This window comes from Achroia grisella, unplaced genomic scaffold, assembly GCF_030625045.1.
Source record: "Achroia grisella isolate CSIRO2021 unplaced genomic scaffold, CSIRO_AGI_Agris_v1 utg1062, whole genome shotgun sequence".
Classification (NCBI taxonomy): Eukaryota; Metazoa; Arthropoda; class Insecta; order Lepidoptera; family Pyralidae; genus Achroia; species Achroia grisella.
In genome coordinates, this window is record NW_026712566.1 from 2,144,767 (window position 1) to 2,163,524 (window position 18,758).

Below are 18,758 nucleotides of genomic sequence, written 5' to 3' on the forward strand. Positions count from 1 at the left end.
TATACGTGTTTGATTCTCATTACGTCAGTTTGCAAAAATAAACTGGGTGTTTCAACGTCTCTACCAGTTCTGAATCAGTCAACCTTTAAGACGAATGGTAGAGAACTAGTAGAGAATGCAGTACTTAATAAACTATATAAATGTATATTATAACTATTAAAAATAGACAATTTTACAACCCAGAAGTTATAATTACATATGTACAATCAGGTATAATACATCTAATGTGATGTAACTTATTGACATAATTAGTTTTATAAAGCGAATAAACGCTATTGTAGCGTAACCCGACACTTAAATCACCCACAACAGCGTATAAAGAGAAAAGATCAGACTAAAAACATACAAGTATAAGCTTCTTATCTACTTAATTAATTAACAACAATATTACTTTAAAAAGTAGCATTCAAGTTTCTTGATCGTTCTTCTTCTGATGAATCTGCTTTCCGAATAAGCGGTTGAATAAAAAACATAGTGCTTATATTAAGTTTGTTTGAATAAAGATTACTTCTCTTTTAGGTCTTTTACATATTAAAAGAATGACGCTTCTATTATGATGTATTAATAATATATTTATACCCCCCCTTACAAGTAATAACTAAAATCTATGACAAAACAGTGCGTTTTGTCACTTTCTTTCAAGTGAAGATCGTAGGAAAGGAACTAAATCACGATTATAAGACGTTTGGCATATTTGCAGAGAACGGAGAAAGTTTATTAATTTCTATGTAATTAGTCCATTTAGTTTTTTAAAACCTAATTTACTTTGGCTAATATCTAAGTTAAGAACTCGTTTATTACCTATTGTATTGCAGCCGAGTTTGACACAAAAAAAAATGCATTTTATATGCGATACTTAGGTTAGTTGTGGTGATAAAATCTTTGCTTCGTTACGTCGTTACGGGTTGTTGATTGCCGATTTGCAACATGCAAATCAGTAATAAACTACATCGACTATCCAAGCGAATTATTTAATTATGCATAGTAAGTGTAGATAAACTTGCTCTTCATTTTTTAATAGAAGTTTGACGGCCTCGGTGATCTAGCAGTTATGCACACCGTCTTACTTCCGATGGTAGCAAGTCCGATTGTACGGTACAAATATTTGTATTCTTAAGTATGATTGTTTGTATCGGTCTGGGTGGTATGCATTTTTGAACATACATAATATACATGTGAAAACATGTATATTATGTATGTTCAAAAATGTATATAAGTATTTATGTCAGTTAGTTAGTAACCATAACATATGTTCTGTTTATCTTGGGACTCAGTGGCGCTATGTGACTTGTCCAGGTATGCTTGTATCTTGTATGTAATAAATATATGAGCTTATATAAAAATAATCAAGTCATTGCTAGCTGAACTGTGTCCAAGTTAAATATTTATTAGCTTGTTATTGAATATTTAAGACGATGTGGTGAATAATACAAATATAATAAAATAAATACCGCATATTTAATGGTGATAAAGTTTTAAAAAAAAATAACTATAGTATAGTTTAAACAATGATTTAAACGTTAAATTTTTCATGTCTTTGTCAGTGTTCTAACATTAGGTATAAAATCTTTTAATCTAATTGCTATACCATATCATATCTTATGACTCTCAATATACCTCTGCCGAGTACGAATTCATTATTAGCGTATTATATGATACGTACTTATAATAATATCTTGACTTTCAAAGTTAATATTCACACAAAAGCAGACCAAGGACGTTGATTGTTTTACTTTCTTACGACACTGTCAGTGTATTAATGACAAAAATCCAATTAGGCGCCTATTATTTTATGTAACAATTTCAATAAAATGATAATTATAATGATAAAAATTTCTACCAAAATATATGCCGCAAAAGGTTTTAAGTTTATAAAATGTATTGGTGATGGTATTTCCGAACTGATATGATGTTAAAACCTCCAAGAAAAGATTATTCCTTCTTAAAAGACCAGCATCTCACTAGCAATTCCCCTGGTATTGCGGATGATCCCATTGCTAGCAATGCACCATGTCAGATCGACCTCCACGCGATTCCCCCTGGAAACCATTGTGATACATTCCCGGTGTATTTATCACGTTGGGCTAACTGATCTGACATATCATGCTCATCTTATCATCCTCCACTGGTGCCCCGCCAGCGTAAACCGGCGGTGCACCATTCCATTATCATCCTTTAAAAAAAAATGCGTCTATTAGGGGGGAAAGGGGATTGTTAGTAATGAGGATTAATGATCTTATTACTAGGAATGTACCATGTCACTTTGACCTCCACGTGATTTCCCTTAGAAACCGCCGTGATAAATTATTTGTGAATTTGTCACGATGGGCTAACTTACCTGCCCTCATGCTCATCTTATCATCCTCCACTGGTGCCCCGCCAGCGTAAGTCGTTAGCGCATGCGGGTACATCATTCCATTATCATACATAAAAAATGTGTCTATTATATGATGGCCGTGGTGCTTCGAGGTGGTTAATTTATTATTTTTGTCTACTAATTTATAAAACATTGTACATTGACAAATTAAACAAATACAGTACTGCGCCATACTCTACCATTAATGGCATTACGACACAACAAAATAATTAAATATCTGCAACTATTATCATAATGCAACAGTCGAATATTGATTGTGGTGCACGTTCCATTATTAGCCTGTCATTTGATTTCCTGTTGTATTTAAAAAGATATAAAACACATATTAAGTAATTCTTAAATTTACAAATAACTAACCTATACGTGGAATATTCCATGTACTGTAGAAGCTCTGCATCACATATTATTGGAGTGTGTCCGAGACGCACATAAAAGGGAATTGTATTTTAAAAAAATTGGACTCAATCGGCTTGATTGAAGTTCGGCTTGACAGTTGAACAGAGATTTAGTGCGTAGCGGTTTCTATGTTGAATGTTGTTAATTAAATATAAGTAAATCAATATTTATTTAAAAGAGCAACACATAAGTTTCTTGCTTATTCTTCTTGTGATGAAGCTGCATTCCGAATAAGCGGTAGAATAAAAAAACTTGACTATTCAAAAGTGCTTAAGTTTATTTGAATAAAGATTATTTCTACTTCTACGGTTTGATGTTGGTATGTACCACGGAATATTATCTGATCCTGTAACTTCGGCAGCAAAATTTTTGTTATTGTTGAATAGTAAAAGATAATGACCGGTATTATCATATTATGATAAAACTCCCAAAATAAAACTAAGATTAAAAAAAGTGTTTTTAAATGTAACACTTATTTTATAGGCTTTTATGTTTAAACAATAGACTTGCCTGCTGTTTTATGTTTGTATTGTGAAACATAGTATACTGAGTATGGAGTAAATAGAAAAAAGCAAAAAAAATATAGAAACTATCTGCCCCGGCAAACGTTGTTTTGCCTTAAAATAAAATAAAAATTTAGGTGTGGACTACCCCTAACATTTAGGGGGATGAAAAATAGATGTTGGCCGATTCTCAGACCTACTCAATACGCTCACAAAATTTCATGAGAATCGGTCAAGCCGTTTCGGAGGAGTATGGGAACTAAAACTGTGATACGAGAATTTTATATATATAAGAAGAATTTAAGCACTTTTGAACAGTACTTTTTTATTGTACCCATTCAGATGCATCACAACTTGGTCCACATTGGATTGTGTATACTATATTCTTTGTTGTACTTTTAAATATTACAAATATTGTTAACAAAGGAGGACTTATCCCTAAAAGAGTCTTTTCCAGTCAGTTGTATATATATACGGCAACCGTCCCCATTTTATATTAGATACATCTAATAGCTTCTTAGCATCCATTAGCTTGTATGTCTATGCAGACATATAATAAAATATCAAAATAGAGCTAGGTGAATGGAAAACGTATAAGTGTTTTTTTTTTCGGACTACTCTAATAGGCCGCAGCTGGCCTTCACAGTTTCACCGGACGTTAGATGGCGAGTGCAGATGGCACTCCAAACCTGCGGAAGGACTTATGGAGCGGCTGAAGGCCAACTCCTGCTTGACGGATACGAATTTAGTCTGAGGGCACCACTAGGGTTTCGAACCTCGGCTCAGGCCGTCGTAATATCGATCCCCGTTTGAATTGTACGGGGGATCGATCGGAGGGGAGTATAAGTGCTGTAAATCAAATTTTGTAAACATTTTTGTCTATTATTATTTATTTATTTCAGGCAACTGGGCCCATATCATAAATACCTTATAGACATACATACATATGAATTATTTTTGACTGTGCAATACTGACTGGATCAAAAAGATCTACTTAATAACAGTTCTTGTCCACCTAAAATGTTAAGTATATTCCATATTTGATGTTGATTGGTTAAACCATTAAGGTGTGAAAGCGTAACAAACAAACAGTACTTAGGATTATTGTCATCATGTAACTTATGTTACTAATATATACTTACATACTTCGCGCCACATTTCCGGACATACTTTTTACCTATATACATACATCACAGAAAACATTACCCTCCTTTCGTCGGCGGTCGAGCAAGAAAATAGTAGTGCGTAAAAAACTTTGCGTAAAATAATCACACATTAGCAAAATGCATGTAATTGTCTTATAATTGTGTAAAGGTTTCACGCATTTTTGATGTGATTTCGACTCCGCGCTCCGATAAGATTGTTTGTACTTGTATGTGTAATACGCGATTCTTTTGTGTCCAAAATGTGTAAATAATGTAACGTATTGTTTTGTGGGCGGCCCGTTTCGAAAATATTAGGTCTGGTCTCCATTGTAACAACATCTCAATTAAACAGCGTTATCCAAGCGAAACTAATTACGTGGCGAGTTTAGAAAGAATTTGTTACGTCATCACCGTAATTGACGGGCTACGAAGTTATTGATGTCAATACTATACTTACTGTTAATTAGGTGTTACTGTATGGTGTGATGTCGTTGGGTTGAAATTTTATATTTCATTAGTAGATCCTTACATTTAATAACTAATATACCATCCCGAATATCTATCTGAATGACGGTCAACCGCCGTGCGTTTTTCTAGAAACATTTTGCCCCGCACAACCACATTGTGGAATCAACATCCAGCAGTGGTATTTCCGAACCGATACGATATTGAAACCTTAAACATAATAGCTTATTCCTACGTAAAAGTCCGGAAATGTACTTGCAATGGTGTTGCAGGTGTTCATGGGTGACGGTATCACTTGCCATCAGGCAAGCCGCAAGATCGTTTGTCCCCTATGCTATAGAACAAAATTATAAATTAAACAGAGATAAGTACATTCTAAAGTAAAATTTTTTAACTTCGTTGACACTCATTACAGTAATAATAATGTAAATACGAGTAAATATTACAAGGCAGACGGACACAGTTGCACTATAAACTTTATAACTATAATATTACCTGTTTGTTGCGAATCTATTAAAGTAAGGTAATATCTATCTCCTTATTCATGAAATGTAATATGTCTTACAACACTTAAAGACCTAAGAAAATGATAAAAATGTTCAATAACTTAAATATACATATAACACTAAGATGGACGGCGTTTTTACTTTTTAAGAATCGTACTTTATATTACTTTTGTCACAATTACAATTCAAAATTGGAATAGAATGTAATGAAATATAACTGGCACAAAATAATTTAATTGCTAATAGTGTACGTACGCCTTTAGTATTTATAAACTTTTTATCGTCTATAGTTCTTATTGCTTTTTAATCTACACCACTTTTGTTACGCGTTCCATCTTCAAATATACGACTATTGTTTTCATTTTATTACGGTAAACAATTAAACGTGTATTGTTAGGTAATCTTGAGAAATAATTTTATAATGGGATTTTATTTGTTTCCTGCATTTATTTTCAACTACCTGTAATCTATCTCATCTGCGACATACAGTGTAATTATAATATTAGTCTGTACCGTTCTTGCGTCAGTTAGGGACAAAATATATCTTGTTTGAATCTGTGACACCAATATTTTTCTAGCACATGTTTGCAAGCAATAGCTTAAACATTGTATTCATTTTATGGACTTCGCATGATAAAAATTAAAAAAAAACATTGAAAATGTGAAATTCTGCATTTTTGGAATTATTAGAAGTTGCTTCATATATTCTATTTTAATAAGGACAAAGCCAGCTCTCATGAAACATAGTGTTAAGGATTTAAAGGGTGCGGTTAACGACAAATGTCCTATACATGGCAAAGGCCACGTGTGGTTCATTGACCCCTTTATTTATGAGTATCATTGTAGTTATGTTTGTGAATCTTCTTTGTACAGATTATAATTATGAAAGGACACATTTGGTTTAAAAAATACATATATACAATGGCGAACTTATCCCAAACGAGTGATTTCTGCCAGTAAATCTATGAGTGACTGAGAGAAGTTGTGGAATGGTGGATACCGGTATAATAAATAATATGCATATATAAATTAATATAGTCATAAGTAATAAGAATATATTTAGTATGTGTAGTGTTTGTGTTGGTTTGGGTATATAAAATACCCATTTAAGTATTTCTACCACTTGTCTAGCACCCATAACACAAGCTCGGCTCACCTTGGGACTGGATGGATATGTAATTGTGCAAGTAGATAAATATATATTTTACGCAAACGGAGAATGCTGTATAACATACATCGATACAATATGTTATAATTTGATTAATGATCCGTGATCTTGAATTCTCCAAGTAACAAACCTTGATCCATCTTACATAACGGTCGTCAAGTGTTATGATTTGTGGTTTGTGTTGCATAATCCCCAGCCGACTGTCTGTCCGACTGTGTCATTAGTGATACAAAATGTTATTTGACTAACATAGTTTATTACGTACAATATCTATTTTGTCACATGCCAATGGAAAATTACTTTTTTTTTGTAACGGGAATAGGAAACATGCTTACGGTCATGTGATTGTAGTAGTACTTATATCGTCCGGTGAAGCAGTAAAAGTCAGCTGCGGCTAACAGTATTAGAGTAGTTCGAAAAAAAACCTGATAGTAAGTGATAATCATCGATTTATACATAAACAGAACCCTCAATCGATCCCCTGTCCAATTCAAATGGAGATCGAACCTGACGGGCTAGGCCTGAGTTCGAACCTCTAGCCGTCCCTCAGACTAAAGTCGTATCCGTCAGGCGGGAGTTGGCCTTCAGCTGGTCAATAAGTCCTTTCGCAGGTTTGGAGTGTCATCTGCACTAGTCGTGCGGTACATTGTTTTGGGTTATTATTATTATATATAATATTCCCGAATTTCTAGAAAGATTCTTGGCGGCAACTTTATCCAAAGTCTATGTAGTCGTTTACCTCGTAAAGTATGGTTTCTTCTAAAATATCTAATCATTTTACATGAAATCTTAATGTCCGATATTGTCAAAATTTTTAATCAATTTGTTGTAGCAAAATATTAATAGGTATAATGAGAGAGATTAAAATTAAAATAAGACTGTTTTTAATATTATCTGTGGACAAATTTAATGTAATTTGTCGATAATAGATAATATGTGCTAATCATGTACTTGCGGAATATAGGTTTTGTTTTTTTTTTTATTCTATTAGGTACATAGAGAACAGCCGCGGGGCGGGTCTGTTCTGAACAATTTGGTACAAGGCGAACAACAGAATAATTTAATTGTTTCTTTCGATTGCATCGTCGTATTACATTTAGGAGGCAATGCAAAAAGGCCAAGCGTGAATAGAAGAAGCGCGTTGCGGTGTCGCATGTTCATTAAATTTTTTTGTATGTTTTTTATATATCTATTACCCTTTATCGCCTTTACATACCTTATTTTTTCTATTATTGTAGTACTCAATATTTATTTATTACGATGAATTGTTTATACTACTGTTTATTATATACTTAATTAAATCAGTATTTGTGTACCTATTTCTTACTATCCGTTATTTCGTATCAATAATTATAAGTAGGTAGGATTTTAATGAAATTTGATGTATACAGAAACTATTATATGAGAACTATAGTGTTCACTTATTTGTTATTTATGTCTTCTTGTATGTAAGTTGTTATCGACGTAATATCGGCTCGTTAGCCATAGCTCCACGTCTTTACTCCGCGGCGCTTGCGCAGGGACTCCCTTCCCTCTTGCGCACGGCGGTCCGTGTACGCTCGGCTCGAGACGATAGATAATAAACTGCTAGTGTTTCCACATACACTACATCTCTCTCCTTTTTAAGTTTATTTTCTTTTCAAGCATGAATCAATCCACTCTATTAGGTATTTGTTCCTTGGAGGCATGTGTGCTACGTTACAACGATGGTGGACTCATTTTGACACTATACTGCCACACATAAGCCGAATGCCTCTAGTGCGATTGGCCTTTCCAGCGTAACCAGCACCGTGATTTTTCCTCCTCTTTTGAATATAAATTACATTTATATATTAACTCCAATTTACTCTGTGTTTCACATACTTCACCTTTCTTCTTTTATATTTGTTTTCATATAATCGTTATTCCACTTTGTTATTGTGTAATATTATGTAAGATTAGTATAAAGCACTTCTGAAAAAATGTTGTATGTTTATGACCAGAATATCTTTATCATAGTAGTCACTACTTTATATTTTGTAGGTTTACGGTAAATACTTATATATTTTTTTTCCATTCTATCTGTCTCATGCAATGTGTTATTTACATGTAGTATTTTTCTTTATCATGTACATTTGAATACTGATTATCTAAACATAATCTGGAATTTCTTCAAAACTCCCCACTATTTATTATTATCATTCCATACAATATTGATGGGTCCTGTGGTGGTATACCAGAATATTATTATTATATCAAGAGTTGCATCAACAATTGCAAACGACTTTCCACTATATTCTGTCTACACATCTGATATCAGTCCATGTAGTATTAATTGGGTATAACTATAACCATTCTTCATCGTACAAAATTATCTCTCTTATCACCTGCATTAATTCAGTGCTAAAATATTAGGAAAGGTTGTCAGACCAGTCTTTGAGCGATCGACATATACCACATATATCACCACAGCGACTCTACGTACTCCAGCAATCGTCAATTATATTAGTTATAGAAATTATATTTTCGACCAAAATTAATTTGTGTACTATGACTTTTGATTTATTATATTTTACTGAATCCGCTCCATTTCACTCCGATAATTAATATGCATTAAAACTGGCAATTTTTTATTACTTATATTCACCCGCAATTTAATGCAACATTCTATCAATTTACCTTTAATGAATAGGACACCATTCATCAATACACAATACAATGCTTGATGACCCCGCCAAAGACAATTTAACACAAACTGGACGTTAATACGCAATTTAATGCTTAACGACCCAGCCAACGCAATTTAATGCAACCTGTCCGCCAATACGCAATTTAATGCTTGACGGCCCAGTCCAACGCAATTTAATGCAATCTGTCCATCAGTTCGCAATTTAATGCCTGATGGCCCAGCCAACGCAATTTAATGCAATCTGTCCATCAGTTCGCAATTTAATGCCTGATGGCCCAGCCAACGCAATTTAATGCAATCTGTCCATCAGTTCGCAATTTAATGCCTGATGGCCCAGCCAACGCAATTTAATGCAACCTGTCCGTCAATACGCAATTTAATGCTTGACGGCCCAGTCTACCTTACCTCTGTAGCTCCTTTTTTAGAATATCAATGCCATTGTCACCGTCATTATAATCCATTGAACTTCTTAATTCATCCTCTTTAAGTATTGGTTATTAGTATTATGCTCATTGTTTTTCTTCCTTTGCTAATTTCTTTAAGGTCATCTGAGCCAATAGTCACTTTATAAGCAAATCATGAACTCCTGCAAAACACCAAATTTTATAATTATAGCACAATTAAACGCCACTCTTATCCATTTAATTTTCACAATATATACATTTATGACTACTCATATTAAACATATTTCAGATTTATGTACTCCACAAGAATGTCCAGTAAATAATTCTAATCTAAAGTATGGGAATACTAATAGTATCCTCAGAACTATTTTTTTTTTCCAATAATGTATCGTTAGTAATTGTTACTATCATGCATCATGGTTTACATTATTATCTAGTAATAATAATAATAATTGTGCAGCCATAATATAACGCACCTCATTCACAATAATATACCTCGTATATAACGACTTTCTTGATTTAACTAATTCTTTGTAATCCCTTAGATTTTCCATAAGAATCGATGTAAAATATACCTTTACATTGCGACATTATTATTTTTTTTTTTTTATTTTTAAATTTGGAAAAACACCTCTTTCTAAGGAATTTTCTTAACCCAAAACCTTTATCTAATGTTCCCACCAATGGTATGACTCTAACTCTACTTATCTCTTATCTCATAAAATGTGATTCATGTCAGGACATGTTTCGACGTACTTTTGTTCGTAGAACAATAATTGTTGTTCGATGGAAAGTAATGTAAAGTTTTGTAAACACTGCTGCTCGTCACTATTGTTAAAGATTCAAGTGAAATGAAATGGCTTAGACAGGTTTTTTTTACCTTTTTATAACGAAGTTTAGACCAACGTACCTTCAACATAGTAAATCTCAGTTCAACGAATTACTTGATATACTATATATATATATATTTTCGATTTGTTTTATCGAGGTTGCACTGTAGTACGTATGTAAAAGTTAAAACACGCTAATTTGTCTAAGCTACCCTGCAATGCGGCCAAAGTATTTAGAGAGCGACCAACACCAGTACTATGACGATAAACAAATACATGTATATATTTTACAACTACTACAATGAACCAGGTATCATTTCCTATTAGCTATCTCAAAACTCAAAACCACATTAATACACTTATTTCGCGTATCGCGACACTACACAATTCCAGCCGCAACTGGATTAACTGTCAATTAAAAATGACTCCCCATCGCTCCAACATCCCTGTCACATTCATATAAAACAGCTGTCGGCGCTGTCTGTGATCACAAAACAAATTCTAACTCCATTCCACAGCTACTAAATGCGGTACATTAATGCAATTATGGCTATTATTCCTATTATTTATTCAAGCTTCTTTAAATAAAGAATATTCATATTCTATTCCATGTTCCCGAAACTTCAAAGAATATAAAAACATTTTTTTTTTTTCCACTCTAATAACCCCTTTACTCATCCGCATAATGCATTAGGCGGGTAGGTACAATAATTCAGAACTTAATAGTAGTTCTATTTCATGTAACCATTATTGTGCAATTTCTAATTTACTGGTATTTTTAAATTAGAGAGAATCTTAAATATGATTCCATAAAGACATACTCACCACCACTGTACTATACTATAGCTTATTATTAAAAGTTAATCACTGTCCTTTCTGTAAAATAATAGAATAATTCTATATACATAATTAGGTATCCTTTTTCTCGTTCCAGTGTTACTGACTATAGAAACCACACACCGCATACAGAAACAGCACTCCTGTACCTTACATCCGGCCATAACTAGCGACACACTTCCTCGCAATATAATAGTCGGCATCTCAACCTCTTGACTACGTTGTTTTTTGTATTTCTTCAACAAATTCATTAGACACTAAATTCACCAAACCAAAAGATTGCCTTCTAGGTCGCAAGTTGTAGATGCGCGCTTCATTTTAACACAAAGCACAAATTGTTAAAAATATGCCATACAAGTAGATAGGCACCTTGCACTACACAACCTGTATAGTAGACCCCAACATAATATATCAAACTAATAATTAATCTACATTTAAAACCTTCCTATGTAAAACAATTGCAATTCCCACCGGCATCCATTGGAATGCTCACTAATAATTATTATTTATAAATTACATAATCCAAAAGCCAAATCCAATCCAAATAAAAACATTTTAACCACACTACTTCGCGGCTCTGCTCGAATACCAGAATAAAATAGTCTGCAGGTATTCCGAACAACTCATCCGCATCGAAATGTATGGGACACTGTTACCCAGATACTTCAACACTTGCAATCAATTAAGGCAAATATAAATATTGTCCACCAAGCACTGCTCAAACCGTGTGTCACCCCACCTTAGATTTTACTATTGTTGTACAAAACAATATACATATACAAATATAATACCAACATCAGTACTATAATGCAGGTACAATTGTCAGCTCACCATCATTTGTAATAATATCGTATCACCCGACAACATCGTAATATTATGCCGTACAAAATGTAATATTTGGTTATCATGTGATCATTACAGTTAGAAAGAGGAACTTTAGACCACTTTCATTTGCAGCAATACCCTAAAAGAAAATAGTGACATTTGAACACTAGTCACCACATCTGTATAAATACAATAAGGCGGCCCTATTGCCAAAAGTAATTAAAGTGCATCGACACCTAGAAAAGATAAAGCAAAACAAACGTGTCGTCCGCACAGTGCTCTATTTTATTTCATATCCACAGGTCTATTGCATCACGTAATATGATGTCCCACTAAACATCTCACCGTCACCGTCCCCTCATGAAACGAACATGCAGCGGCAACTACAATCATTACCGATTTTTATTTCAACACGGAAATACGGAAGGAGGAATGGGATTGTTAAAATAATCCCACTGCTAACAATGTATCACGCCAGAGGGACCTCCACGCGGTTCCCCTCAGAAACAATCGCGACAAATTAACACGAACCCACCACGACGGGCCAACCGATCCTATCCCCCCCGCTCATTCTACCATACTCCATCAGTGCCACGCCAGCGCAGGCAGTACACCATTATCATACATTAAAAATAATAAATCACGGATATACGTAAACATATTACTACAATGATTATTAATACGACTATTCCTACCAGCTAGAGACACTATAGGTATAGCAAGTACAATTTATAATTAGGTACCTACTTACTTGGCGCAAATCGATCGTAAACCGATGTTACCCAGCTATTGTTTTTTCTGTATAGGTCTATATAATTCGCTCCCCGTGCGGCCCCACCATAATCCTTCTAAATTTGTAATTACTCCGTACCCGTAGGTATATGTATATCTTATTAAATGATTTTGTACTTATCTTTGTTTATATCCATTTTGCCTCGTCGCCACATATAGTGTTCACTTATTTGTTATTTATGTCTTCTTGTATGTAAGTTGTTATCGACGTAATATCGGCTCGTTAGCCATAGCTCCACGTCTTTACTCCGCGGCGCTTGCGCAGGGACTCCCTTCCCTCTTGCGCACGGCGGTCCGTGTACGCTCGGCTCGAGACGATAGATAATAAACTGCTAGTGTTTCCACATACACTACAAGAACAAACATAGGCTATCTTTTATCTAAAAAAATCTCATATTATTATACGAATTCACCTAATTCCTCTGAGTCATTTAAAAGTGGACAAAATGTACAAAAAGGCCTTTTATCGTAAGTGCTTTTACTATAAACGATTGGGAAGATCACAACAATAAAACCTATTAAAATATTATAATATAAAATTAATTGATAGATTAATTGGCTTCTCCTAACAATTTTTGATATGGAACCCTAAAAACATTAACTTTCTTTACAAAACCACAAGCAAAAAAACGTAACCACTGTTCAGATGATTACGTAGCAACAGAGAGGTGGTAGGTGCCTGCTGAAATTTTATTAATTTGTGCCCATTTCGTATGTAGTGTAGAGTGAAACTATTTTTTTTTATTCATTAATATTTTACGGCTCTGGATACAACAACACAAGTCCTTTTTAGCCCAACATAAAGTAGTGAAACTAATGTTTGTCGAGTGTTTCCATAATAAAATAATACGTAGGTACCTACTTCACAAGTTTAATTTAAGCATATAATTGATTAAAAATATTTGACAATTATAATTGTGAAATGAATTAAAAATTGTTGCTATATTCAAACAATACACGTATAACTTGAGGTAGAAATGGAAAAAAATCGAAGGAAACAAACATTTTGTTTGTTGACCAGTGTAATTTACGAATGATTTCCTCGGTAAGTAACTTTAAGATTATTGTTCCTTTCCAAAAACGTATATTTAATTTATATTTTAATATACATTTCATTACTTCTAAATGTATGCCTATTTTAAATTTCATCACAATATTTTTTAAGAAGCGTTTGTAATATACACTTTTCAAAATTCTTTTAATTACTCATCATATTGCGTCGAACTTGACCTTTTGTTGCGTGTTCGAAGAGAATGTACAAATGAATGCATTCGTTAACATCGATTACGTTAGGTTTGTATCACTAGATATATTATTATATTAAGTAGGCATATGTGGGGTCGGTAGCAAATAATCTAACATCTATATGTACATATAAATAAAATTGGAGTGTCTGTTTGTAATGTTGAAACAACAGTTTTTTACTACATGCATATAAATATAAATACGGTACATACACCAAAATCACATTTTTTACAATTTTTGTCTGTGTGTCTGTCTGTTTGTTCCGGCTAATCTCTGAAATGGCTGAAGCGATTTTGACGGGACTTTTATTGGCAAGTAGCTGATGTAATAAGGAGTAACTTAGGCTACTTTTGCCGGAAGAAGTCGCGGGTACAGATAGTATTCATATAAATTAGACCTTCATTAAAAATAATATAGAAAACAGTCCTAATATAGGAAGAATTAATAAAAGTGAATGATGACTGTTACAGTCAACCCCTTTCCAAGGGGATGACATCTTATCGTCCTCCACAGATGCTGCGCCAGCGTAAACCATTAGCGCAGGCGGGTGTACCATTTCATTATCATCCTTAACCCTCAACTCTCCCTTGGTCATACACGATATTACGTGTTTAATTGATACATTGATTTTTTTAAATACATATGTTTTAATACGGGTATTAAGTATAATCTACATTTATTCTAGAAAAGTCAAGGTGACATTAAACGCCGCTTTTCAGTTTTGAATCGAGTGAGAAAATTCCCCTTTCTCTTTCTTATAAAGGATAAACAGATCCAAAAAAAAAATACAAATGATATTTTGTTACACCCCTCTCCCCCTCGTGATATTTCGTGACCCAATTCGAGCCTCCCATTCGAGCCTCACGGGATTAATGGACGTTAAATAAAATGCGAGTATAATATTATATTAATACATTTTATTTTTATTAATAATCACAAAGCAGAAGTACGGTATAACAAAAGAGAAAGTTTGCCATATAAAGGGCTACATTTTCCATTATTATCGTAGTGTTACTATAATAAAAAAATATTTCCACTTCATGTTCAATTTTATTACTAATCTGACGGCCTCTTTGGTATGGTGCTTATGTATTGTTACGTGATGAGTATTTCCTGCATTATTTTCATAAAACGCTTAGATAAGTAAATTCAGCGCTACTGTCCACTTAATCCGTGTTATTTATGATAGTGAATTCAAATGAGATTGCTTAATTATTAAGCAATGAACGATTATTCTACGTAACATAACGTATAGGCTGTAATTTGCAAGGCGATTAGATACAGTAACAGTAGGTAATAAGTACCTGTGGTGGTGTGAGCAATCGGTAAATGACTACTACATGCCCACTTACCACCAACTTAGGGCTGTCACCCGGGGTTTCTACTTGTTTTAACACCAGTGAAGGATGATGAAGTGAGCATGAGGTATCAGTTAGCTCAATGTGTCAATTTCATCAAGAATTTATCACGATAATTTCCAGGGGAACCGCATAGAGGTAAACCAAATAAATGGGGTCATCAGTCCATTACTAACAATCCTATTCTCCCATCTCCCTCCCCTCTAAACTTAGGTACTAATCACATGTTTGGAAGTATCGTGTGAGAATCAAACCATCGGGAATAAGGCTGTCTCTATACTAAACCGTTAGATCACCGAGGCCGTAAATATATGTACAAGAAATTTTAATTTTTGCTGACGTCGTCAATGTAAGTGGAACACGCTAATATCAATTTTTTTGATTATTCGAAATATTGTAATGCTGTTGGCCGCAGCTAGTAATAATTGTTTAACCGAACAATAGAGGGCGAGTGCAGATGGCACTGTACACCCGCGGAAGGACTTATAAAGCGGCTGAAACTACTCCTGTCTGACGGATACGGGTTTAGTCTGAGGACACCATTTTTTTTTATGGATGATAATGGAATGGTACACCCGCCTGCGCTAACGGTTTACGCTGGCGGGGCACCAGTGGAAGGTGATAAGATGAGCATGAGGTCAGGTCAGTTAGCCCATCGTGACAAATTCACCAGGAATTTAACACGATGGTTTCCAGGGGGAACCGCGTGGAGGTCGACCTGACAAGGTACATTGCTAGCAATGGGGTGATCAATCCACATTACTAACAATCCCCTTCCCCCTGAGGGCACCATTAGGGGTTTTTACCTCGGCACAGCCCGTCATAATATCGATATTCTATCTCTTCTCTTATTCTATTCTGTTTGATTTGGACGGTGGATCAATCGGAGGGGATAACATCTATAACAAGAATACACTGATGCACACCAATTTAGATGATGACACCCCTACTGTACCTATTACATACCCACTCAAAGAAACAGAGGCAGGTAGTTGATTAGAAAACGCTGACGGATCGGGGCTTCCAGGGGCGGTGGGCGGGGGTGCCCAGCCGTCAAAGATCCCCTGCTCATCGGGTCGCAGGACAATGACCATCTGCGTACCGGTGAGCCCTGGTGCAAAAGGGCAGGCTCCGTCACCGGAGTCCCGGCGGGAGAAGACCCCTGATGACGAAGTAGTGTTCGTCCGACCCTCGGAGGTCCCCGGGGGAAAGGGAAAGGTGCCCCCTGAAGGTGATCTGCGGCCTGTGGCCGTCTTCAGGGCGGAGGCCCAAAAAAAGCTGGTAGCCGCCCTGGAGACGGTCCGCCGATGCGGGAACCTTAAGGGGACCGACCAAAGGCTGCTGAGGGAGAATATCGGCGCTGTGATGCGGTTGGCGGAGGGCTTGGATGTGAACGCCCCCGCCAACAACGACTTCACTGCGATGGCTGTGGAGCGCCGGGATATGGAGAAGCGCATTGAGGGGCTCCATAAGGAGAATAAGGAGCTCCGAAGCCAGATCCAGGCGCTCCAAGCGCAGATGCAGCAGTTCGCGGCGAAGTCGCACACGTCGCAGACTCCCTCGGCTACTGCCCAGGTACCGCGGGGGCCTTCGAGGGTGGTGGTCTCTGGCCCGGCCCCTGAGCCGGATGAGGTCGGGGCCTTCAGGGCGGAAATAATGAGGGCGACTGGGGATCTCATAGATGCCCGGATAGGGGATCGAATAGACAGGGGCATCCATGAGATTAAGGCTGCCCTGGGTCTCTGCTCTCCGGCTGAATCCATCCGCCCTAATTATCGCCCGCCGCTGCAAAGCGACGGGCAGTACGAGGTGTTGACCCGGCTCCCCGGCGCAGGGGGACCGGGCTTCAGAGACGCCCCTCACCTACGGGGGGCGCGAGGCGCAGGTTTCCCGCCGCTTCCAGCGGCTCAACCGACCAGCCGGCCGACCTCCGGTAGTCAACAGCCGGGGCCGTCGGGAGCGGGGCGCGCAAACGATGGCTGGAGCACGGTGGTGAGACGGGGCGGTAAAAACCGCAACGTCCCTGAGAGGCAGACCCAGAGTACTCAAGGTACTCAGAGGAGCTCTGGGGCCCCCTCTCAGGGTAAGAAGGGCAAACCGGCCCCGCCCTCACCATCAAAACTGCGCGCACCGCGCTCGGCGGCCGTAGTTGTCTCCCTCTGTCCGGAGGCGGAAGCGGCGGGAATGACCTACTCAAAGGTCCTCAAGGAGGCGAAGGACAAGATTGACCTCGCCTCCTTGGGCATAAACAGCCTGCGTTTTAAGACCGCGGCCACTGGGGCCCGGATCCTGGAGATCCCAGGGTCCCAGACGGGTGATCAGGCCGACGCGCTCGCGTCGAAGTTCCGGGACGTCTTCCCGGAAGGTACAGTCCGAATCGCCAGGCCCACCAAGACGGCCGAAATGAGGGTCATGGGCCTGGATGACGGTACCGACCGGGAGGAGGTGGCGGCCGCCGTGGCACAGCACGGCGAGTGCACGGCGGACGCCGTCAATGTCGGGGAGATTCGGCGCGGCGCGTCGGGCCTGGGCACCTGCTGGGTGCGGGCCCCATTGGCCGCGGTGAAGAAGGTCACGACGGCAGGGCGGATCCGGATCGGCTGGGTCTCGGCTGCTGTGGAGCTGCTGCGGCAGAAGCCACTCCGGTGCTTCCGGTGCCTCGAAAGTGGGCACGTGCTGGCCAGGTGCTCGCACGAGGAGGACCGGAGTGGCTTGTGCTACCGGTGTGGGGTTCCCGGCCACAAAGCGGCCGGATGTTCGGCGGCCCCACACTGCGTGGTTTGCGCAGCGGCAGGTCGCCCAGCTGACCACCGGGTGGGGGCCAAAAAGTGCCCCCAATCCCGGTCCAAGAGATCGAGGGGATCCGCACTGTCGTCGGCCCGCGGCAATGGCCGCCGGGGAGAGGCTGAGGTGATGGACACCGGTTAATAATGGCAGTCCATCGCCTCCTGCAGGGGAATCTGAACCACTGCGCGCGCGCCCAGGATCTGCTTCTGCAGAGCGCGGTGCAGTGGGGAGTTGACCTTGCAGTGGTCGCCGAACCATATCGCGTCCCACGAAGCGACCATTGGTTCGGCGACCCCTCTGGCCTGGTGGCCATTGTCGGCGCGGGCAACCCCGCGACCCCGCTCGTCAGCCGCCTATTCGGCGGAGCGGGGTACATAGGTGTGAGTTGGGGGGAAACCGTCGTTGTCGGGACATACTTCTCTCCGAACAGGACTCTCGCCGAGTTCGAGCAG